Below are 22,694 nucleotides of genomic sequence, written 5' to 3' on the forward strand. Positions count from 1 at the left end.
GGTCATGGTGAGCTCAAGGACATGAAAGCCTGTTGTCTCATGTAACAATTGCAGATTGTTTTGTCTTATTATTTCTAGCCAACTACTAAGTCAGGTGATGGAACAAATACCTCCAGATTAGTCAGGTGAAACAGGAAAGAGAGATAATGTACCTTTTGGAGCACAAAAGATAGCTATAGTTCATTCTTATTAAACAAAGTTGCGTTTATTTGTGTCCATAGTCTGCAAAAAACAAAACAAAAGATGAAGCTTGTTTACCAAGCCACAGTTCCTGTGCGATTTTGTACCCTACTGCCTCTGTAGGCCATCACTTCTATAGAAAGCTGTCCAAAGTGCTAGAAAATGTTATTTAAGCTTTTTTCCCATGAAGAAAAATCCCCCAGAGTATCAGTGATGCGATACTTAACAATAAATTTAGCAGCTGTGCTTTCTCACATTATTGGCTTTTTAGAAAGGTTTGCCTTCAAATCCACAATGAATAATATTCACTACAATATGAAGGAGATTTGCTTCCCGACTTTTACAACATTTTGTCTGCAGCACCTCTGATGGAAACAATACAGCAAATAAGTTTAAAGCCTGCTATTACAAAGCCCCTTACTCCCATGGAAAAGTATACATTTGCTACTTGTTTTGTGTGAAGAGGAGCTCTTTGTGTGAGGTTTGATCCTGAAGAGATTTTTCTCTTTGTCTGTGGGGAACATAAAGGCACTTCAGGGCTGTTTAATAAAACAGCTCCAGCATGCTTTTTGCAGGGAAATTATTTTTGTTAAAGTGAAAAGGCTGCAATCTTCTGGATTTTGCCCAGGGCTCCCTAAAACAAACTCATTGCTTTTTTTTTAAAAAAAAAGGAGAAGCAAGGCTGAACTTTCCATTACTCCTTTTCTCTAACTTCGCACCTTAGTTGGCCAGAGCATCCTAATTCATTTCATTTCAACCAGGGCAAATTTATCCAGTATTTCCCATACAAATCCAGCGTTTAGCCTCTGAAACCCTCAACCTTCTGGAAATCTAAAAAGAGCCAAATATCTAGGATTTCTGCTGAGTTTTCAAAGAGGTTGATCTGCCTACCCTGTCCCCTGGGACAACCTTTCCACTGCTTGTTCATTTACCTACCTGGCTCTCTGCTTCCTCGTCCTACCTCTCTGTTCTTCTCTTTATTTTCCACTTCTTCTTGGGGTCCCCGCTCTTTGTTTCCCCCCTTCAGTATGTTCCTGCTTGTTCCTGGCCATTTTGCTCCTTCTCAGTCCTATCTTCTTTGCTGCTTGTCCACTTTCTCACCTCTTTTCCTACTGCCAAACCCAACCCAAGACTTTGCTTTCCTCTTTCCTTGCTGATCTCCTCACCCAAGGATCTAGCTTGTTCCCCTTTCTTGTTCCATAGTCTAGGATCTAATCTTCCTCCTCTGCTAATTATGACTGGACAACCCTGTGACCCATTGGGTCATCCTTTGAGAGAAATGTAGTGCAATTTGATGTGATCAGAATGAACATTAAGTTTTAGGATGGAAATATATATATATATATATATGGAATAGGAACAACTTCTGACTTCCTGCCAGGTTCCCCCTTGATTTCGCTTGTGAGAAGTAGGCAGGGATCATAGGAGATCATGATCACATGACCAGAGGGATGCTGCAGTGTGAATAAAACTGGTCGAAAATGTCGATTCTAGGGGAGTAAGGGGTGTCAGATTTTTAATGCATTTTTAAGTAGATGGTATTAGCAACTGATTCAAAAATGGTTGTGGTATAATGTACCCTTTGGTACATCCTGGGGAAGCAAACCGATAGATACAATAAGAGTTTTAGTACTGTATAGAAGATAAAAATGAGGCAGACTCTGACAAGTATTGTTACTTCAGGTGAAGAATAGATTATGAATGTGTGCATACTATGTGTTTTAAGTGGTTCAATATATGTACATTGCAATTGTAATTCTGAGTTGAGTTACCTTTTTGAGAATTGCTATTGATTACATGCTTAACAACCTAGGCAGCAGACAAACCTTAACAATAGCTATGTTTTCCCATTTCCATCAACTTGGCCTCATTTGAACTGTAAAAAAAAAAGGTGATTCTGGATGTTTCTTATCTTTTCCTTGCCCCTGGCTGCTTTAACATTTTCTCTCTCTGCCAAGACAGATGGACAGCCTTGCATAAACTGATAACTGAAAATTTTGCAGCTAACTAGTCATAGGAATAGTCAGTCACATTTGTGCTACATTTGAAAGTACTGGCAAGTGTTGCTGTATTGACTTCTGGGCCCAGAATCAATGAATTTATGAAGAACTGGACAGAAGGTGTTGAACAGTGCTGGTTACTCGTGTAACTAGATTCCAAGAACAGGAAACTTGGAATGTTGGTTTAAAGTGTAAGTACTTTCTGCACTATTTATAGCTTTGTTTTGGGTCTCAAGTTTTAACATTTTCAAATAAATCCTGCAGTAATGCAGTTTATTTCTGCTTTTATTATTTGGTTACTTCTAAAATTGTGAATGAAAATGTCTGGATTGCAAAGAAAGGTGAAGTAAAGGGTTAACAAAGGGAGTAAAGGGAGAATTGCAAATGAACTGATCTAGAAAGTTGATTATTAATCCAGCAAGAGAAAAATATCCATCCAGTAAGCAAGAATTAGTACCCAAAGAGCTGATAATATTGCTCAGCCTGTTGGTGTGGAATGGCAGAATCAGGTAAGCAACGATATCTTTGTAGGGTGATTAAACATTTTCCTTAGTAAGTATCTAATTTTAGTTGATTTTTTAAAAGCTGATAGTACATTCTGAATCACTTTCCCTCATAAGTAAATAGAATATGTTTGAAAGCTACTTTGGCAATAACTTTGCTTTATGTTACTGGATTGTAAAATACCTTTTAAAGCCTAGAATTGCTTTGTGGTTATGCACAAGGAGATGAGGGAAAAACATCTTTAATAAGGTGTTAAACAGAATAATCCTTTATAGTACAACTTCAGAAATGATATTATTTCTGTGACATTGAAAATCAAGGTAGAAATGAAAAGTAAGTAAACAAAATGATTCTGAATGTAAGGGTTTCTGCTTGATTGTAAAAACAATGGAGAATGTAGCTCTGTCGTAATGTCTTTTAAAGCACTTAATTTTCAGTAAAATGAGTTTCACAGCTTAAGCATTAGGAGAAAAAAAGGCAACAAGAAAGGGGAGACAGGCTGTGGCGTGTTTTTTGGAAAATGCTCAGTAATCCAAAGCTTTTTGTTATTGGAAAGGAATAATTATTAGCCAGATTTTCTAAAGAAGGACTTCTTCATGGAATGATTGTCAGATGCCTCATCTTCCCAGTTATCAGTTCTGCATTTTCTGTGCTCTTCCAGTCAGTCATTAGACACAAACAAATTAATTTATCTTTTAAGCAAACAGTCCTCAGAGAACAGCCTGAGTACAAGGCCCATTTCAGTCGATCCTGTTCATTCCAGTGGAACATGATTTCAGCATGAGAATTATTGTATGCAAATATGACTATATGAGGATCATGCTTAATATTAAGCATTTACTTTTATACACCAAAAGATAAAATTGGGAAGGTAGTGGAAAATAACCATATTGTACATACTTAGCATTTGAATATCATTGTAGTTTGATTTGTGGGAGAATAGGTTTAAAGTGTGATTATAGACCCAAATGTTTCATTGGAAATTTATTTGTTTCTGACCATTTTGCAGTCCTCCCAAAGTATATTTCCAAATAAAGTATGTCAAAATGCATTGCTGCACTACTGATGCATCTGGAATATCACATATTAGGTCTTCTGATGAAAATAAATGTATCTTTAATCATATTTTGAGTTTTAATTGGCAACAAATTGATATATGCTAACAGAGATTATAACCATAGAAAAAAATGTGAACAAAACACTCTGTTTCCTGGGATGCAGAGTAGTTTATTTTATTTATTTATTTATTTATTTATTTATTTATTTATTTATTTATTTATTTATTTATTTATTTGATTTGCCAATTGTTTACAAGATAATAAGTATAAGTGTATACGTAGTTGTGAATACATGAAATGGGTACATATAAGAAAAATAAAAGAAGAATAAGTTAGCTAGTTGCGGTATGAGACATGAGCCCAGAAGCAAACCTTACTTTATGATGATGGAGATGGAAGAATGCCCCTGCTAACATGGCATCTCAGATCTACAGTTTTAAACCACAGTTGCTTCAAAAAGCCTTTAAAGCTAAAAATCTGTTGCCATGCTATTATTAGAGGCACCACTGTTATTTATCGTTATTTATCATTTTGTAAAATTATGCAGTTTTATGAGACATAACCAGCACAGATTTTGCGAATGTGATCAATGATAGAAGTGCAGGCATCACAAAATAGCTCTTACTGTATTTGGAAGCGTTGGATGGTTTGTGGTTTAGAACAAAAAGAGAGTGTAAACAAGTGAGTAGACATATACAGGATGGAAAAGTGAAAGGACAGTTTCCTCTTCCAAATGAAACCAAAAGCTTGAATGAACAGATTGAAGGTTATTGTTTTTTAAAAGGCAAGTATCTGAACAGTATAGAACTCAAAATATAAAGTAAAATATGTAGGTTAAATGTGATTAATTTTTTTCCAGTGCTTTTAAGCAAGTGAATGAAACCAAAATAGTGATCAACTAATGTAGTGTTTGTGGGGGAAAGGGGATTTTCTTGATTCTTTTCAAAGTCCTAACATTTTTCTCTAGTATTGCCTAATGCACTGTAAAAATACAGAAATATATATGTGGCTATGGCTGGATAGCAGTGTGCCTACTCAAATTAATTCAGTGTGGTGTTAGAACAGGACCAGATTCAGATTGTTATGTACTCACAGTGGAAACTCACTATGTGATTTTAGACCAAAGGTGGGGAATGATGACCCCTTTATGACTTGTGGACTTCAACTCCCAGAATTCCCTTGTTGACTCAGGGGCATCATTCTCCTTTAGACAATTAATCTCCCTCAATCTAACGTTCCTCATAGAATTCTATAATAGTTATAAAAATAGGGAGAAATGCACATGTAAGGGCAGTTGCACTTATTGATTAAAGATGGAATATCACTTTAAGAACCTTACAAATAGGTCATAGATCATTCAACCTACTAGCAATTTTCTCCAGAGAATTTACAGTGCAGCTATCTATTTGCCCTAAAGTTAATTGTGTTTAACAGTGAAATGAAAATAATTGTGCATTGGTGAGTAGAAAGGTACTGGGCTGATTTGTACCTGATATTTTAAGCCATTATGTGGTTGGGTTTAGTATGTTTTAAGAAGATCAATCAGGAAGATTAGGGGACTGGAGACTAAAATATACGAAGAACGGTTACAGGAACTGGGCTTGGCTAGTCTAGTGAAGAGAAGGACCAGGGGAGATATGATAGAGGTCTTCCAATATTTGAGGGGCTGCCACAGAGAGGAAGGGGTCAAGCTATTTTCTAAAGCGCCTGTAGGCCAGACAAGGAATAATGGATGGAAACTGAACAAGGAGAGATTTAACCTGGAAATAAGGAGAAACTTTCTGACAATGAGAACAATCAACCAATGGAACACCTTGCCCTCGGAAGTTGTGGGAGTGCCATCACTTGAAACTTTCAAGAAGAGATTGGACTGCCATTTGTCAGAAACGGTGTAGGGTCTCCCACTTGGGCGGGGGGTTGGACTAGATGACCTACAAGATCCCTTCCAACTCTGATTATCTGTTATCTGTTAACTCCAGCCATAGGTAAGGAAGGGACTTTATAGTCAGAAATTAGGCTTTGGAGTTCCCTTTTCTTGACTTTCCCTAGTTCCCAGTGTTTTTGAATGTAGAGTCTGATTAGATAGTTGCCTCACTAAACACCTGGGGGCACATAAACCGAAGCTGCTGTCTCTTATCCTCCCACTAATGAACTTATCACAGTCATTTATTGTAAGTTAAAGTGTGCAGAGGCCATAAAAGTGATGGTATTGACTTTGCAATTTGGTGCCTTGGAGAAAGAAACCTTGTCCAAAACCTTGGAAAAATATGAGTTACTGTAAGATGAAGTATCAGAGGAATTTAACATTCTGACAGGATATCTGGGGAATATCAGTGCAAGGATTCCAACAATCGCCCTAACACCCAGAGCTTTGAACAAGATATCTGACACAGAAGAGAGAGTATAGGTAGTCCTCAACTTATGACCATCATGGAGCCTCGACTTATGACCAGAATGGATATCCATTACTACTTCAGTTAATGAACCTACCCCTGTATAGTTAAATGGAACACAGGGTGCCTTAGGTGAGGGAGGGCCTGGGAGACTTAGTGCAAGCCCAGGTTCCCAAGGCTTCCCCACCCCCTGAGTTACTTCATGCTTGCTTCCTCTCCCTCAGGGTTCCCATAGGTGTTGAGCCTGCTTCTCCATTCCACCAAGTTCCTGCTGTGCTTGGGCCTGCTTCTCACCCAACAGGACCTACACTCTTTCCCCCCCTCTCACCTCTGATTACTCTGTACCTTTTGTAGATCTCTGGAGCTACAGAGCTTGTGTTGGGGAAGGAGACCAGGCTTTCCCAATGTGGGCTTCAGAGATCCAGAGTTCTGGAGAGCTACAAAAGCAGTGGTGGGATTCAAATTTTTTTAAATTACCGGTTCTGTGGGCGTGGCTTGGTGGGCATAGTGTGTCTTGGTGGGCATGGCTTGGTGAGCATGGCAGGGGAAGGATACTGTAAAAATCTCCATTCCCTCCCCATCCCACTAACCTGCTTTCCAGCTCCATTCTCCTGTGCAGGGCAACAAAAGATCAGATGGGATTCGAGAGGCAGAGAATAAATGAGTGTTAGGGCCAGTCAGAGGTGGTGTTTGCTGGTTCTCCGAACTACTCAAAATTTCCGCTACTGGTTCTCCAGAACTGGTCAGAACCTGCTGAATACCACCTCTGTATACAAAAGGTAATTGAAAGATTGATGACAAGGGGTCGGGAGGAGTGTGTAGGACCTGGTGGGCTGGGAAAAGCAGTCCCAAGGCCTGTGGGGATCCTGAGAGGCAAGATGGGGGGGAAATAGACAGGGGGGGGGGGCACTGCAGTGTCACTATGGTTGGTTTTAAGGGTTTTAATCCATCCAAATTTTGTGCAATTTTGAAACCTGGTCATAAATAGTTTCTTTTTGTGGGGGTGGGGGATGTCTGTCGTAACTTTGAACCATTATTAAGTGACTGGTTGTAAACCGAGGACCACCTGTACGTGAATTGTGTAAACAAGAAAAGCAGTTCAGCTAATCTGAATAAAAAGAAGAAACTTCAAAAATAAATCAGGAGAAAGTATTCCTATATTCCTAGGATGTAAAACAGAGACTAGTTCAATGCCTTTTAGCCTCAGCTGTTTCAGAATGTCCTAGCATAGATTAACATTGAATATCAACTTTATCTGAACCTTAGGATTTAACATTTTGCTTCTGTGCTAAACTCAAAGTATTGCAGCCAAAGTATTGCTAGTGAGAACTGAAGAAGCTTCTTGGATGAGAAGCAAAACCTTTTCAAGGAAAAACAAAAGTCCAGTTGCCTTTTGAAAAAGCACCTTTGGGACAGGTAGAAAAAGGTACAAATAATAATAATGATGAAAAGAACACATGCATATTTGCATTTCTATGACTGTGATGCTAGGGTTGTTTTCCCGTTTCTATCTGCTTATATCAGCATCTCTGACTACATCTCTTGTTCCAATGTTTAGTGATTTATTTCTGCAACAATGAATTTGTGTATATGTATGAATGGAGGGCACAGTGGGGTCAGAGTACAAGAAAGGAGTTCAGATAAATATGAGAAAGAATTCTTGTCAGTATGAACAGTCTGCTTTAGAAGGTTACCATTAGTAGTTTTTAAAATTAAAAATATCGATTTTGATTGCTATAAAAATGAATTCCGAGTTCATTTCCAACTTACTAACTGGTATTATATTATATTTTTAATGTAAATAGCTAGGAAAGATAGGTAATCTAAACTGATTTGAATCAATCTCAAATCTTTTTTTTTTCCAAATCATATTGTTTTCAAGAAACACTGGTATGACAATTAAAACATATTTGAAACAAAATGGAACTTTTTTAAAAATTATGGTCTGATTATTATCTAGCCCACAGGGAGACTGAATAAAACAAGTGTCTAGAGGTAAATGGAAAAAAATATTCTGTTTGCAACCTCCCCCCACTAAAAAACAAACAAACAAAACACCCTCTTACCAGGGAATTTGTGTGTATGGTCATAATGGATCAAGACTTAGTCATGCTTAAAGGGTAGTCAAATTTGGTTTATTTTCAGAATAAATTATGACTAAATAATCTTTTCTGTCAATGGGGCCATTCTTAAATGACTAATACTAGCTCTACACTTCAGAAGTAGCCTGGAGACACCTTTTCTGACTATCAAAATTCTTGAGCTGCAGCTCAAGAAAGTGCATGCCTTTAAATAAAATTTGGAAAAGACACTACCAAATGACTTCTGATTTATTTATTTTTTGCCATCATAGCTCTCATGCTACACTGGCTATAAACTTATGATGTGATTGATATCGCTCCATACTAAGGCCATAAAACAATTATTTAATTTTAGCACAGTGTATTGCATGACATGAAGCAAATCATGTCTTCATCACACAATGAATTCTACCAAATGAGAATCATATGCAGTAGCTGCTGCATGACATAGTTTCGCAACGGCATCACACAAGCTGGTGCACTGTAATCTGCAACCACACACACACACACACACACACACACACACACAAAAGAATCCAGTCTCTGGACACCTGTGAAGAAATACCTTTTTCTTTCTTCAGCTCAGGTCTGGGTAGAATGTACTTTACAGTCACATATTAATTTTGCCAGCTTGTATTTCATAACAAAGTTTGGGAAGAAGATCCATAATGACTTGGAAATCTAACACGGCACACCTCACTGAATGCAGACTTTAATATATTTGCATTATACCAAATATTTCAAATTAAAATATTTTAAGGGATGTTTAAAGCAAATATTAAACATACTTTATCCTTCCAATTACAAGAGGATTTGACCAGTCTGGCATTCCCCAGCTTGTTGCCCTCCTTAGAACCACATTTCTGAGAATTTTTAATTGTTAACTTATTTTTCTCATACGTATGGCATAATAAAATACTATTAAATCTAGACTGCTTTAGTAGCATGAGGAATCTATTTAACAAGCATTATAAATTTATAAGTAGATGGTTATGGACCAGTCACTGTCTTCATCTCTTAGGAAAATGAAACTTAAAAAATGTCATCTTTTGAAAATAAATTCAACTTCAAATCATAAACACAGTAGCAGCAAATTCATGTTAGTGGAGATTTAAAATATTTCTGCCATATGCAAACAGTAATAGGTTTCTTCCAAGGAAGACCTATTAACAATAAAGATCTTCCCATTAGAGTGTGATTTTAATCATTTCTAGAAATGAAACACACACACACACACAACCTTTTTAAGAGTTGATAAAAAAGAGTAAATAAGAAACTTCAGATTGAGGCCTAATCCTAATTAGGGCTGTAGAATTTGCAGCATTGGGAATGGAGAAGTCCATCCTTAGCATCTATCAGCAGCTCTGTAAAGCAGAGGAATTTGACTGGCAGCTGTAGAAATTAAGTCAGTTTTTCAGTTCAGATATTAATAGAATTGATTATGAAGTGTATATATTTAATTGCAACCATATTTTAATTATTTTTATTAATTAAAGTAGCAATAACTGGCTTCATATAAAGCAGCCTCATGTACAGTAATATCAAGTCAGGAATGACACATTTTCTCTTCCTCTCTTCTCTTTGTTTTTTAGGACAGGAGATTAATACACCTTCTTTAACTTTCTCATTAGTCTGCTTTTCCTTATACCCCAGCTTGGGAAACAATAGTAAAAATGGACAGTTTTCTAATTGTGGATAATTCCGATGACTCAAAGATTTGTGCTCCTTAACTTCATTCAAATTTTGGTATGAGTGTTGTGATTGGAGGAACACTGTATAAGGAAAAGGGGAAAAAAACATTTTGATAAATTCTTATTTCTTTCAAAACAACACTGATGGAGGCTAAATAAATAGTTTGCCTGACTGGCTTTTCTTTGGGCTAGCCTTCAAATAGCTATGATGAAGACCTCTTATAAAAGCCAAAATAAGATTCCAGCAGAACATAAACCACTGGAATGTCTATCCTGTTGCATGTGATGACCAATCCTGTCTAACCTCCCTCCAAATAATACACAAAGAGGCATGCATGTGTGGAATGAATATGTTGCTTTTTGAAAGAGCTTTTCTACCTAGAATGAATTAGGTGGCTGTTTGGAATGGTTGTTTATTTTTAGGAGTATAGTAACTACAACATTTTTGTTGAACAACTCACCATAGCATGTGAATAGGCTGAACTAATGCGTTCACATATTAGCAGCTCCCTGGAATAGTAAGCAGACTATGTTTTTGGAACATCATCTCTAACACTTTCAAACAATAACCCATTTAAGAATGCTGCCAGTGTTCAGGTACCATTACATTGGATGGTAGTTTGTGCAGTTTTTCTTTCAAGTAACATCAACCTAAAGACTATTTCCTGAGACTAACTGAAGATCAGATATTGTAAATTAAAGGACATACATACAGTACATACATATAAGTGTGTATGTGTGCATGTGTTCAGTTGTCCAGGAACTAGAGTATATATGAGCATAGGTTTAGTGTTAACTTGACTTCTCACATGGTGCTAAGAAGAGAACTCTGCAGAAGTGTGACCAGCAGTTCATACATTATTTTAAAGCGTCCAACAAAGAGCAACTTATTCTGGCAGAGAAGGGGAGTTTAGATAGACTAAGGCTGCTGGCAATATGCAATTACCTTGCTTAGCTAAGGTATATTCAAAAGCAGGGAGAATCTTGTGCTTCCCACAGTAGCAGCTATTCTGGCAATGGCAGTGGCTTCTTCATCAAATGTCTTTTAGTCACTTTAATATAATTCTGAGCATCTTTGTCCATATGATGGCATGATCCATATTATTATATAAGTCTGTATCCTATATAGAGTTGCCATTGGTCCCTGTGCAGTGTTTGGCAATTGTTTTTACATTAAAAATAAAGATGTATTGATAAAGAGATAACGATAAAGTTGGAAAACTTTGGCTTTCACAAATCTCTGCCTATTGTTACATCTAAACTGTGAAAATCAGTTCCTAATGTGATTTGGAGTCTGTTTCAATAGCCCCTGAAAATGATAGAAGCCAAAAGAAAATCAGTAGTACTTTAGATGTATCTCTGTAGAATCCTGCAATTCTCAGTGCCAAGCAAATTAGTGCTATTGTGATAAAACCATTACTTCAGTTGGAAAAATTTCCTCAGAAAGGCACTTACTTTGAAGAACAAATTATTCTTGCTATGACACATTGCATTCTGTTTTTCAACTTACATAACATTCCTGCTCTTATGTTAAATAACACTCCTCAAATTCCACATGTCAGAATCATACTTAAGACCATGTGCAATTCCAGCTCTCTGAATTGAGATTTTAAAGTGGGTGCAATGAAATGACACATTGCTGTAATGAAAATCTGTTTCCATGTTATTATTTGCAGAAAGGTTTTATACTGTACTGCCAATTCTCTTCTCTTCCTTTTAAGGCTATCATCACATTACAGTTGCTGCAGGCTGAGGTAACTATTAATGGTCCTGTGACAACTGCCTGTTGAGCCTGATTAGTAATTCCGAGTATTGTAAAGGACTAAATACTCAGTAAAAAGTATAGCAGTTTCATTTTTGGTTTTCTTTCCAGTGTTCAGTGTTGGAAATAGTAATTGGAAAACAAAAGGCAGATACCTGATGTATTCTACAATATAGTGTAGCTGCCTGACTATAAATCATTTTAAGGATAATTACAAAAATATTTATTCATTTATTATTTATTTATTTATTCAATTTATATGGTCACCCAACTCAACCAAGTGACTCTGGGTGGCACAAAATGACTGGGCAACACAATATTATTCTACTTTGATTTGGCTAGTGGGCCAGAATATTACCTTCTTATAGCTTATAATTTGTAGTTTGCACTATGTTAACACTCTTTAGTTTGAACAGTTATGAGAATATGAATTATAATATTATACCACTTGGAATGAATAGTCTCATTACTTGAAAGTAGTAATTGGTGGGAAAAAATGGTGCAGTAAGCTAATGCTAGCATCCATTGTAGAGGTACAAATTTATTTGTATGTATACAAATCATCTCTGTTTCTCATTTTACACAAGAGTCCTTTCAACTTTTTTTTACTGATAAATAGGGCAAAGGGGCCTCATCATCACTCCTTATCACCCATCCCCTCCCCCTTGTGATGGTAAGACTGTAACTTTGTGGCTTGTATCCTTACGATTTATATTGACTGTTTCCTAGTAGGATTTGATTGTTGATTGTACCCTATGACTATCGTTAAGTGTTGTATGTTATGATTCTTGATTCTTAACAAATGTATCTTTTCTTTATGTATACTGAGAGTATTTACACCAAGACAAATTCCTTGTGTGTCCAATCACACTTGGCCAATAAAGTATTCTATTCTATTCTATTCTATTCTATTCTATTCTATTCTATTCTATTCTATTCTATTCTATTCTATTCTATTCCATTCCATTCCATTCCATTCCATTCCATTCTATTCTATTCTATTCTATCAGATTGCCCCTGTGAATTGAGAATACTCTAGATATGCTTCTGAAACCTGCTTTTCTCTCTCTCTGAACTTTATGGGAGACATCCAAACACAGGGATGCACCTAAATTAATTGAAGTCTAGGGACAAAAATCACACGCCTGTGCTAAACTACGTCAGGTAGTTTAAGAGCCTATAAAATGTGTAAGAGTAAAATTTTCTGTGTTTGTTTTTCAACTCATATAATGGCAATTTTATTATTATTTTATTTAACAGGGTGTCAAACTCAAGGCCCTGGGCACGGATCTGGCCTGTGGGGTACTTAGGTCTGGCCTGTAGGACCACCCTGGAAACAGCAAAGGATGGGCTTGTGGTGCCTCTGCTAGCAAAAATGGAGCTTGGGAAGGCTGTATGTGGCCCTTCAGAGCTCTGTTTTTGCAGGAGGCCATCACAGCTGAAAACAGAGCTCAGGAGCCCATTTTTGCTGGCAGAATGCTCGGGCCACCACAGGTGCCCCTGACATGAGTGATTTGTCGATCTGGTCATGCCCACCCTGGCTACACCCTCTCCAGCCCCGCAAGGTCAAACACAACCCTGATGTGGCCCTCAATAAAATTGAGTTTAACACCCCTGAACATTATTTTTTGAGATAAGGAAGCAAGCTGGTGATCTGAAAGAACATTGGCATTAATTTTAGAACCTAACTTTAGATTTGAATGGTGTTGGTGTGTTTAAGCTGATGGTATCTTGAGTGTGGATCTTTGAGAGCCAGGTTCAAGTCAATTCACAGCCATGGCAACTCACTGAATAACTTTGGGCCAATCAATTCTTTTCAGCCTAAACTATCCCATTGAGTTGTGGAGAAAAATTGAGGAAGAAGTGTTATATATGAGCATGTGTTAGAAAAATGGGAGAAAACAAATAAATAAAAGAAGATGCATAATTTGAATTATCACACTGATCTTAAATTATCTTATAGAACCACACATCTTTATCTATTATGTATATGTCTTGAGATAGGCAAGGGGTTGTTTTTCCTATGCATACATGTTATAGTTATAGACTAAATACCGCATTTTCTTAGTATATCATCTACATTTTTTTAGATGAAGAGCTTTTCTAATTGTTCCAGAGAATAAATCAACCTACCATGAAAGATTTAATGTTTAATGCATTTAATTACTCATAGATTGCTCCTTAAGTAGTAAAATACATTTAAAATAGTATATGAATTGTACAATAACCTGTAATGGTTAGGAGTGAAAAATTAAAGCTGGGAATTTCCCTGTTCAAACTTATAAGTCACCTATTAATATTCTTAACCATAAAGATTCTCTTTTTTCTAGTCCATTGGTGCTGACATAACTGGAAAGCCATGGCATCTTCCTATTTGAGTGAATCTTGATTTATCTTTTGTCTTTTTCTGACTCTTTTTTTGGTATGGATCAACATATCTTACTTCCACATTTAAATATTTGAAATCTAGTTTAAATAATACAGTGAAAATAATTTAAACTCATATAACAAACATTGTTATTGGAAAAAAAAACCTATTGAAGTGGTCACTAAGAATCAACTCCAACTTGATGGCCCATAATCAATGAATAGTTAAAAATAAATAATTGAATATAATATAATTTCAAATTCAATACAGATTAAATAATTTAAATACAGCTGCACAATAAAACTGTGTAGTTATATTTTGGATTTAGTTTTGTCCATTTCACAGCAGAGAATGGATTAATTTTTCCTGCTGCCCATAGTCAGAGTGAGAAGGTTCACTGATAAAGATAGAATTGATGATCCATTTTTCAAAATTGCTCAGTGGGATAACAGGTGTGTGTGTGTGTGTGTGTGTGTGTGTGTGTGTACATACATCTATGTGTGTGGACTATTGCTGATACATAAAGAAAATGTGTAGGAACTCTATGATTGTGAAAGAACCAAGAAAAACATATTATTTAAAAAGTTGACAAAATGTTATTAATCTATTCTATGGCCAAACGTGATCTCTGAAGCATGGAAACAGTTTAGACTGTTATTTTCTGGTCTTTGTGTGTATTCTGGAAAATTCCCTAATTTGTTCTGGAAATAACTTTTCCATTCCCGTGTTTTTCTTCTCCAGACAAGTTATAGCGTTCTTTCAATTGTGGTACCATCAAAGTTGAAACATGTCATGTTGGATGAGTAGGTGGGTATGACAGTTGCAGCTTAGGTTCCAGTGCTTCTTTCTCTATGATGTATCCTAAAAAAGTACTTACTTAAATCCACTCTAGAGGTATCGTAATTCATACCCTTTCATTAGAATAAATGGAAGAGAAAAAAGGAGTTTAAAAGAAAAATAATCGGTCTGCCCAGAACAAGTTTCTATTACTTTGGCAAGTAATGATTTTTCTCCATTCGTTGAATTTGCCTACCTCCTATTTCTATTGTTTTACTAGGGATTGGTTATACTAGGACAAAGAATGTTTTGATGGATTGTTTTTTGTATATACACTAGATACTCAGTGTAGTATCTTGGACAATCAATGCACTGCAGAACATCTTTTCCTCACCTTTTTGCATTAAAAAAACCTCTTTTAAGTGTAAACATAGAAAGCTGTAGTTCTACAAAGGCAAGTATTTACACTGTTTTTATTTTTGAGAATTATTCCAGATTTCATATGAAATGTGGAGCATCTGTTCAGTGCCTTCTCAGACTAGCCATTTTTATTAAGAAGCATAAGGTACCATGAAATGTAGTTTACTTTATTAGTCATTGTGTTTATCAATATTTTCTGAGATAATGTGAAACCTTCTGATGCGTTTGAGCTCAGCAGTCTCTCATTCTATAATGCTGGCACAGTTCCTTTGTTCCAAAACACTAACCTTGAGATTAAAGTGCTCTGATAGTATTTTGTCCTTGTTTTGAATCAGATTTATGTCCATTAATTCTTTAACACAATTCTGGGCTGTTTGTCCAATACAGAATCCAAAGGGGCACTACTGGCAGATTATACCATACAATATATTATATTAGAGGATGAATATGTGAAGATACCTCTAATCTTGGGTTGTTGGGCCCTGTGATGGTGTTCTTGGTATAAAAAACATCTGAGTTTCTTGCAGATTTGCAGGGAAGACAACAGAACACTATTGGTTGTCACCTACAGCTAACAGCTCATGTCATTCAAATGCATCATTAATAAGCCAAAGCCCAAACTGGGCTATGACATTGCACTTTCTCAGGCACTGAGTGACAGGTCCATAGTTGCATGCAGACAGGAATGTTCTGTATATTAGTGGTTTGTGTTTGGTTGCATCCCCATAACAGCATTTATTTGGTGACTTAACAAAAGCTGCATTTGTAATAAGCTGTAAAAACCTCAGAATGATTACATGGGGCCTGACATCATCGTTCAAATGGCATGAGAATGTCACAAAGTCTGAAACAAGGATATAATCCCAGGGGTGGGATTCAACCGGTGTTACTACTGGTTCGGTGACTACGTTTTGAATTTATAATGGTTATATGCAGACTATTGAGCTATATATCACTTTAGTTTTGGTTGCAAAAAATTACAAACAAACAACGTTTTGGGAATATTGGGTGAAGCTAGCTAGTTACTGCAAAACAAAAGATGGATTATTTGTTCATCTGTAGTTATTTTGTTAAATATTGTTAATTTAGTTGCTGAGGCAATCTATTAAATTAATGCAGAGACACTATTCATAAGCTAATTAACCTGAAATAAACCTCTTGATTTCAGTAAGATGATTGCATTGTAGTAAAATATTTACATATTTGCTGGTGGTATTGGTTATTAAATAACCAGCAAGTGTTATCATTTTTAGTATTGATATGGGAATGTTTAAACTAATGAATACGTGATTTAAAATGTCTTTTATTGCCATTTGAATTGATTAATAATCTTCTTCACAGTACTTTCTTTTGCAGTTACTATTATTTCAGGTTATAATTGCCTTTCTCTTTTATGTTTTTATTGCTTCATTTATTCACTGGCCTTTGTTACATCCATGGGAATCTTATATAATGTATTATTTCAGGTGTTTGGTACTGCTCTGTTCTTTTGTGACTCTCTTGAGAAGACTCAGAAAGCCTGGAGGAAGAGTTCCTTACAGTTTCAAAATCTTTACATTGCTTTGTCCTGAATAAGCTGGTCAATTCAGTTTCTTGTTCCAAACCTAATTTTTTAGGCATAAATGAAGTACAGTTTCCTAGACCAGGGGTCGCCAACCTTTTGGATCTCAGGGACCACCAAACTCATACTTTTACGACCACTAATAAGATTTTTTTAAAAAGCTAATATATTTAATATAATTTTCATGTTTTATATATATATATATATATAAAATATGCATTATAATATGCATTATAATTACTGCATTATAATATGCAGTAAAAAAGCTGGAACACACTTCCTCACTAGTCCAACACATGAAAGCCACAGGTCACAGCATCAACTTCAATGGCACCAAAACCCTAGCCACTATAGAAAACCCCAGCTACAGAATTATCAGAGAAGCCACAGAGATTGAAAAAATGACCTGAAAGCATGAATAGAAGATATGATTCCACCGGACTGTCAATTATTTGGAAGCCTGCACTCACAAACAAAAAAATCTCCACACCACAAGCCAGGCAAACACCTGGGCACAAACAGATCCCCCAAACTCAAGGTCCATTTAAACTGTATTTCAGGGTCATGAATGTCTCCTTTATAGCCTTCTGCCTGAGTTTTATATGTGCCAGGTTAGTTCTTCATCTTGATTGTAGCCATTTAGACTCTGAGATCTTGGGGATATACCAAGAATCTAAGGCCTGTGCCACAAGATCAAGTTATTTGCTTTTGGTTATAGTCCTACGGTTTATGTATGATTTTTAAAGATATCTTTGTATTAGGTTATCAGATAATAACCTTTTTTTTAATGGAACAACTTTTTCCTTTGCACAATCCGTGACAAAAGATCAAGTATAAATGTTTGACCTTTGTTATTCAGTTGCTATTGTTTATAGCTTCATGCACTTTGTGTAGCCTATAAAATATGGCATTGGAGGTGTGGCAATCTGTTTTTTTATAAGTGCACAAAAGGAAGGATCCTGCCTAGCAAATAAATAAAACTAAAAATGGAGGAAGATCTGTAGATAGAAGTAACATGTCTTTTGGTGTTTTTTAAACATTTGTCAGCTCTCCCAAAGATATTTGCCTTTACTGTTTACGTTAGATTTTATGTAGAGTTTAATACAAAGGAGAGAATGGTATAGTAGAATGAGAACAGTAGATGAGAAAGAAAAAGCATCATGAATTTCACCATGAAAATTTGAAAAAAAGTTTCAATAACTGCAAAATATTGTAAATTATAACACATAAATGGCAGTACAGTACAATGAACAATGAGATCTTTTTCCCCATTCATCTCTGATTATTGGAGATTGCCTGGAGAAGTCCCTGCAGTTTTCTTGGCAAAGCTTTTCAAAAGTGGTCATTGTGGCCATTGCCTCCTTTCTATAAATTAAGTGGTGTCATCTTGCCGATCATATGTTAAACATACCATTAGAATCAGAAGTATTCACACACTACAAGATTCCATTCAGAGCCAAATTGGGATATCAAAAATCAATTCAATCTCGGATTGATTTTGAAGTTATCCAGGGACATAATGGAAAAACTCTACTTAGCTTTGAAAAGCTAACAGAACCCAAATACGTAGGTCAGTTTGATGGAGGTTTTGTTTAAATATGTTATTTTTTATACATAGTTTCTGTACAAATAGTCAGGCGCCTATTATAGAGGCAGACATTTTGCCAAAACTGAAGTTTAGTATGAAATTTAGCAAATTTAACAAATACGTCTGATAATTTTCCAGTAACTGTTAATTGTTTGCATTGCATATTGAAGCAGCGATGTGCTATGAGGCTGAAAGGCCATGGTCTATTTTTATTTTGTTCTGAATATTGCCTTTGTTCTAGTATTGCCAGCAACTGTAGTTGGCATCTTCAGAGACAAATGAGTTGCTTTGAGGTATATCTCTTGTTTTCTCATAAGCAACTGAATTAGCCTAATTGGAATTTTGCATTAGAACCTGATCTCTGATTGGTCCCAGTGGTGGTATGCTACTGGTTCGGCCTGGTTCAGCCAAACCGGTATTCAAAAAAAAGCCACCGATGATCAGCTGAGAAGAGGAAAAAAGCCTCCCACAATAAGCTGAGAGGGGAAAGAAGAGAAAAGTGCAGGATCTGCCCACCCCTGTGCTTTTCTCTTCTTTATCCTTTCGGCTGATTGGCGCTGCAGGCCTCAGCTGGTGTGGGGAAAGCTGCATTCATGTGCATTAGGCAAAGCAGGCTCACCAAGCCACGCCCACCAAACTGGTGGTAAAACAATTTGAATCCCACCATTGGTCCATGTAGGAAGTCCAAGAAAGTTGGTTCCTGATTGATACCTTGTCTTTTTATAGTGACTTTTATAGTAACATTTTATAGTAACTTTTATTAAACATTACAATTAAAATGTTAAAACTAATACAAAATAAATAAAGAATAAAAAGAAAAAATAGAAATATATTTATTCCCTCTCATCACAAGTACAAACAATTTTAGTAACTTATCACTTCTCTTAAAATACAATAAAACATCTCTTATATCTCATGTCTTTAACTATAAAGAAATATCTGAAATCTTCATCCTTCAGTCCCGATGAGAAAAAAATCCTATTAAAGGCTACCAGAGACAACAACATATCTATTTTAACTTAATCAAATAAACCAACTTTATATTCCTTTCTTTTATTTTAACTATTGATTTATTTTCATTTTTTTCTGTGTCTCTTTTCACAAAATTCTTCAAAACTTAAATATGTCTCTTTTGTAAATCCAATATAGAAAAGTTATGCAGATCACTTTTGGTTTGTTATTAATATATTCCTTTTAATTATTGAGATAATAATAACCACTGTCTGTCTGTCTGTCTATCTATCTGTCTATCTATCTATCCTATCTATCTTGTAGTCTGTGCTTTTTAAGTCCACTTTCAGATCACTGTCAGTTTTGTTCAGAAAAACCTATTCTTATCCCATGATCTTTTAAACAAAGTTTATCTATAATGGCAGATGCTCTTCAAATTAATTTCTGCACCCATTGATCACAATATCCTTTAATATGTCCAATGTTAAAGTATTTCACTCCATTTTTGATTGTACCATATTTGCCGGCGTATAAGACGACTTTTTTGCCCCGAAAAACATGCCTCCAAGTGGGGGGGTCGTCTTATACGCTGGTATATCCACTGCCGGCTTTCGGATGCTTGTTGGACGCGCGGCGGCGGCGCCTCTGGCTTCCTGGATCCCCTGCGTCGCTTCCGCTTCATCCCGCTCGCCTTGCTCCGCCCGAGGCTGCAGCCTTCCTGCTCTTCCCACGGCCCCTGGCACTCTGCCCTGCCGCTGCAGCCCCGGGGATTTCTGGAGGGCGTTTCCGGTGGTGGTGGGGGGTCGTCTTATACGCCGGGTCGTCTTATACGCCGGCAAATACGGTAATTACTTGTTCCGTCTATAATCTATAGTGTCTACACTATCATATTTTTTTAAATATTCAAAATAACAACATTTTCCCATGGAAAGGATTCTTATAATTAATTTCAAAATATTGTTACAAATCCATCTGGATCCACAGTCCATTTGTAACTTCCCAACATCAATGTTCTAATTACACTTCTTTAATTAATATCCCAAAACATAATTGTTTAAAGTCCCTAAACTTGATTTTCCCTCCCACTAAGCATGAAAATAAACTGATCCAGTGCTAAAAAGCTTGTTGCTTCAAAGGTTCCTAATAGTTGAAAAGTAATTAACAAGCAATTTCTGAAAGTGATTAGAATAGGAAGTATGTGAACCCAGTATCCTTTCTAAAGCACTCACTGTGGTTTGAGCAAGACTGCTATTCCCTCTTCCCCCAGTGCTCAAAACATGGTGTCTTGTGATCTTCTCCTGAGGAGCAACCTCTAGAACCCTTGTGGACATTCTCAAATTCCCCCTTATCTGGAGAGGAATCACAAAGAGCCAGTCTACTTTCTGGCTCTTCATTCTCCTTTGGTTGTTGGCTGTGTTCTCAGTTTGCCATTTCTTCCTTGGTTGGTGCTTTTTGAAGAAACTCAACAGTATTGGTTCCTGTTTAGCCTGTCTGTAAGCCAGGCTGCTGATTGGTTCCTTGTATAGGTGGATTTTTTATTGGTTTACATTGGAAAATTCCACCTGAGTTGGTTCCTAATTGAATTATTTTTGGGCCAGGATACTGCTAGATGTTCTTTCTGGGGAGGCTGTTTTAATCTTGGCATGGCTCCTTTCTGTTGAAATTACTGGAATGTTGATAGATCTTGATGATCTTTCTTTATAATTGCACAGGATACTTTGATGTGGCTGCCAGTACCCACATGTGTGTGTCTTCAAATTGGACCTTGTGTCCAATACAAAGCAGAGCATGTTCCACTACTGCTGATTTTTCAGATTGTCCTAGATGGAAATGCCTTATGTTCTTTAAGTATTAATATTGCATTTTGTGGTTCCAATATATACCCATCCAGAATTGTAGGAGATGCAACACACTCCTGAACTAATAAAAATCAAGTAACAGCAATTCTGCAAGACTTTGAATTATCATACGATTACTCAGATATCTAATTCTCAAGAACTTGAAAGATCTTGCCCATTTAAAATATTAAACAATTTTTAAAAAGTGAATTATTTATTTAAAATATTTAAAATTGGAGTTCTTGGGATGGCATCTGGGATGACTTGTAATTCTTGGGCATGTTGATGTCATTGAACACTGATTTAAAGTTTAAAGTACTTGTACGGTTTAATGAGTTCTTTCAAAATTAGGATCATTATAACCCAAAAGTTAATAAGATAATGACTAAGAAACCAGAACAGAAACAACTTTAGTTTATTTTCCATTCTCAATCTGTGTATCTTATATGTCACAGCTTAATTCCCTGGTAATGCTTCTTTCTTACTGTGTGTTTTTCAAGGCACATTCACCATGGGCTACAGAGTTGCTAATTAATATACATGTGAGTTTCAGATGGTCCTGCAGCAGCCCTACACCAATTATTTTCTAAATTAATCACCTGCCCTAAGTAATGGAAATAAATATGAGGTATCCTTTTGTTTTATGTTCCCCTATTTAAAGAAACTTCATTGTAAAAATGAAAACTTGAATGCGTTGTTTGTTTTTAAAATCTGGTTAGTGCATCTCTTAATGGCCAACTTGTAAAAGTCTGTAGAAAAATTGACATGTGTCTGCAGCTAATTACAAAAAACAAACATTGACTCTTTACTGGTCTATTTGTGTGAATTGCAAAATGCCTTACAAAGCCTCTTTGTGTGAGTCCATTAAAAACAGTGAAAATCCATCATGCCTCCAAAATAATAATCTGAGAGTTCCATTCACTACTCTACTTGAGTGTACTATATTTTTTCTGATGGAAGGTGAGTGGGAGTATGAGAGCCAAAAAGATTCATCAGATACAAAATAAAACAAAACAGGGAACACGTTTCAGATTCTGTCCATTTTCAAAGATAAACTAAGAATCCAACTTGCTGGATCTTTTTTGTTGTTGTTGCTGGATGCACTTTATGTTTGTTATACAGATTATTATGAGAATAAGTGTGGCTAGACTGGGAAGTTGAAAAACATCCACTATCCTGCATTGGCTCATATCTCTCCAGGTCTGTAAGGCCTTTCTTCTATTTTTCTTCCAAACAAGTGAAAAAAGAAGAGAAAGAAAAATGATTGACTGATAAATAAAATATTTAGGACAAGGATTTTTTTATTGAAATCCATTATTTCTCCCAACAGACCTGTAAAACTATAGCAGGGAGACTTATTTACCTAGGATCACATGTAGTTCTCAAGGTGTGTATTTTATATTAAACTTTGAATTAGTTCATAACATATCTGAGAATTAAATTCTTACAAATATGATATTTTATGGCAGTGGTCTCCAACCTTTCCAGCTTGGAGGATTGGCTGGGGGGGGGGGGGGCAGGG

General features: G+C 36.2%; 1 protein-coding gene across 11 annotated transcripts in view; it reads left to right on the forward strand.

The window, feature by feature from the left end:
* Positions 1–22,694, forward strand: part of SOX6 (SRY-box transcription factor 6) — a 487,451-nt gene that overhangs the window by 146,048 nt on the left and 318,709 nt on the right. For 4 of the 11 annotated variants that reach the window (XM_087950903.1, XM_087950904.1, XM_087950905.1 and 1 more), the window contains exon 1: positions 2,609–2,689. The exons of 4 other annotated variants lie outside the window; for them this stretch is intronic. The gene's annotated coding sequence lies outside the window, so the exon portion shown is untranslated. Of the gene's footprint in view, positions 1–2,608; positions 2,690–22,694 lie in introns of those variants that run through there. 3 more of the 11 variants (XM_087950907.1, XM_087950912.1, XM_087950914.1) reach the window with 2 other exon arrangements.

This window comes from Notechis scutatus, chromosome 1, assembly GCF_049901735.1.
Source record: "Notechis scutatus isolate UNSWTSFEM ecotype Mainland chromosome 1, rNotScu1.2, whole genome shotgun sequence".
In the NCBI taxonomy this organism is placed as follows: Eukaryota; Metazoa; Chordata; class Lepidosauria; order Squamata; family Elapidae; genus Notechis; species Notechis scutatus.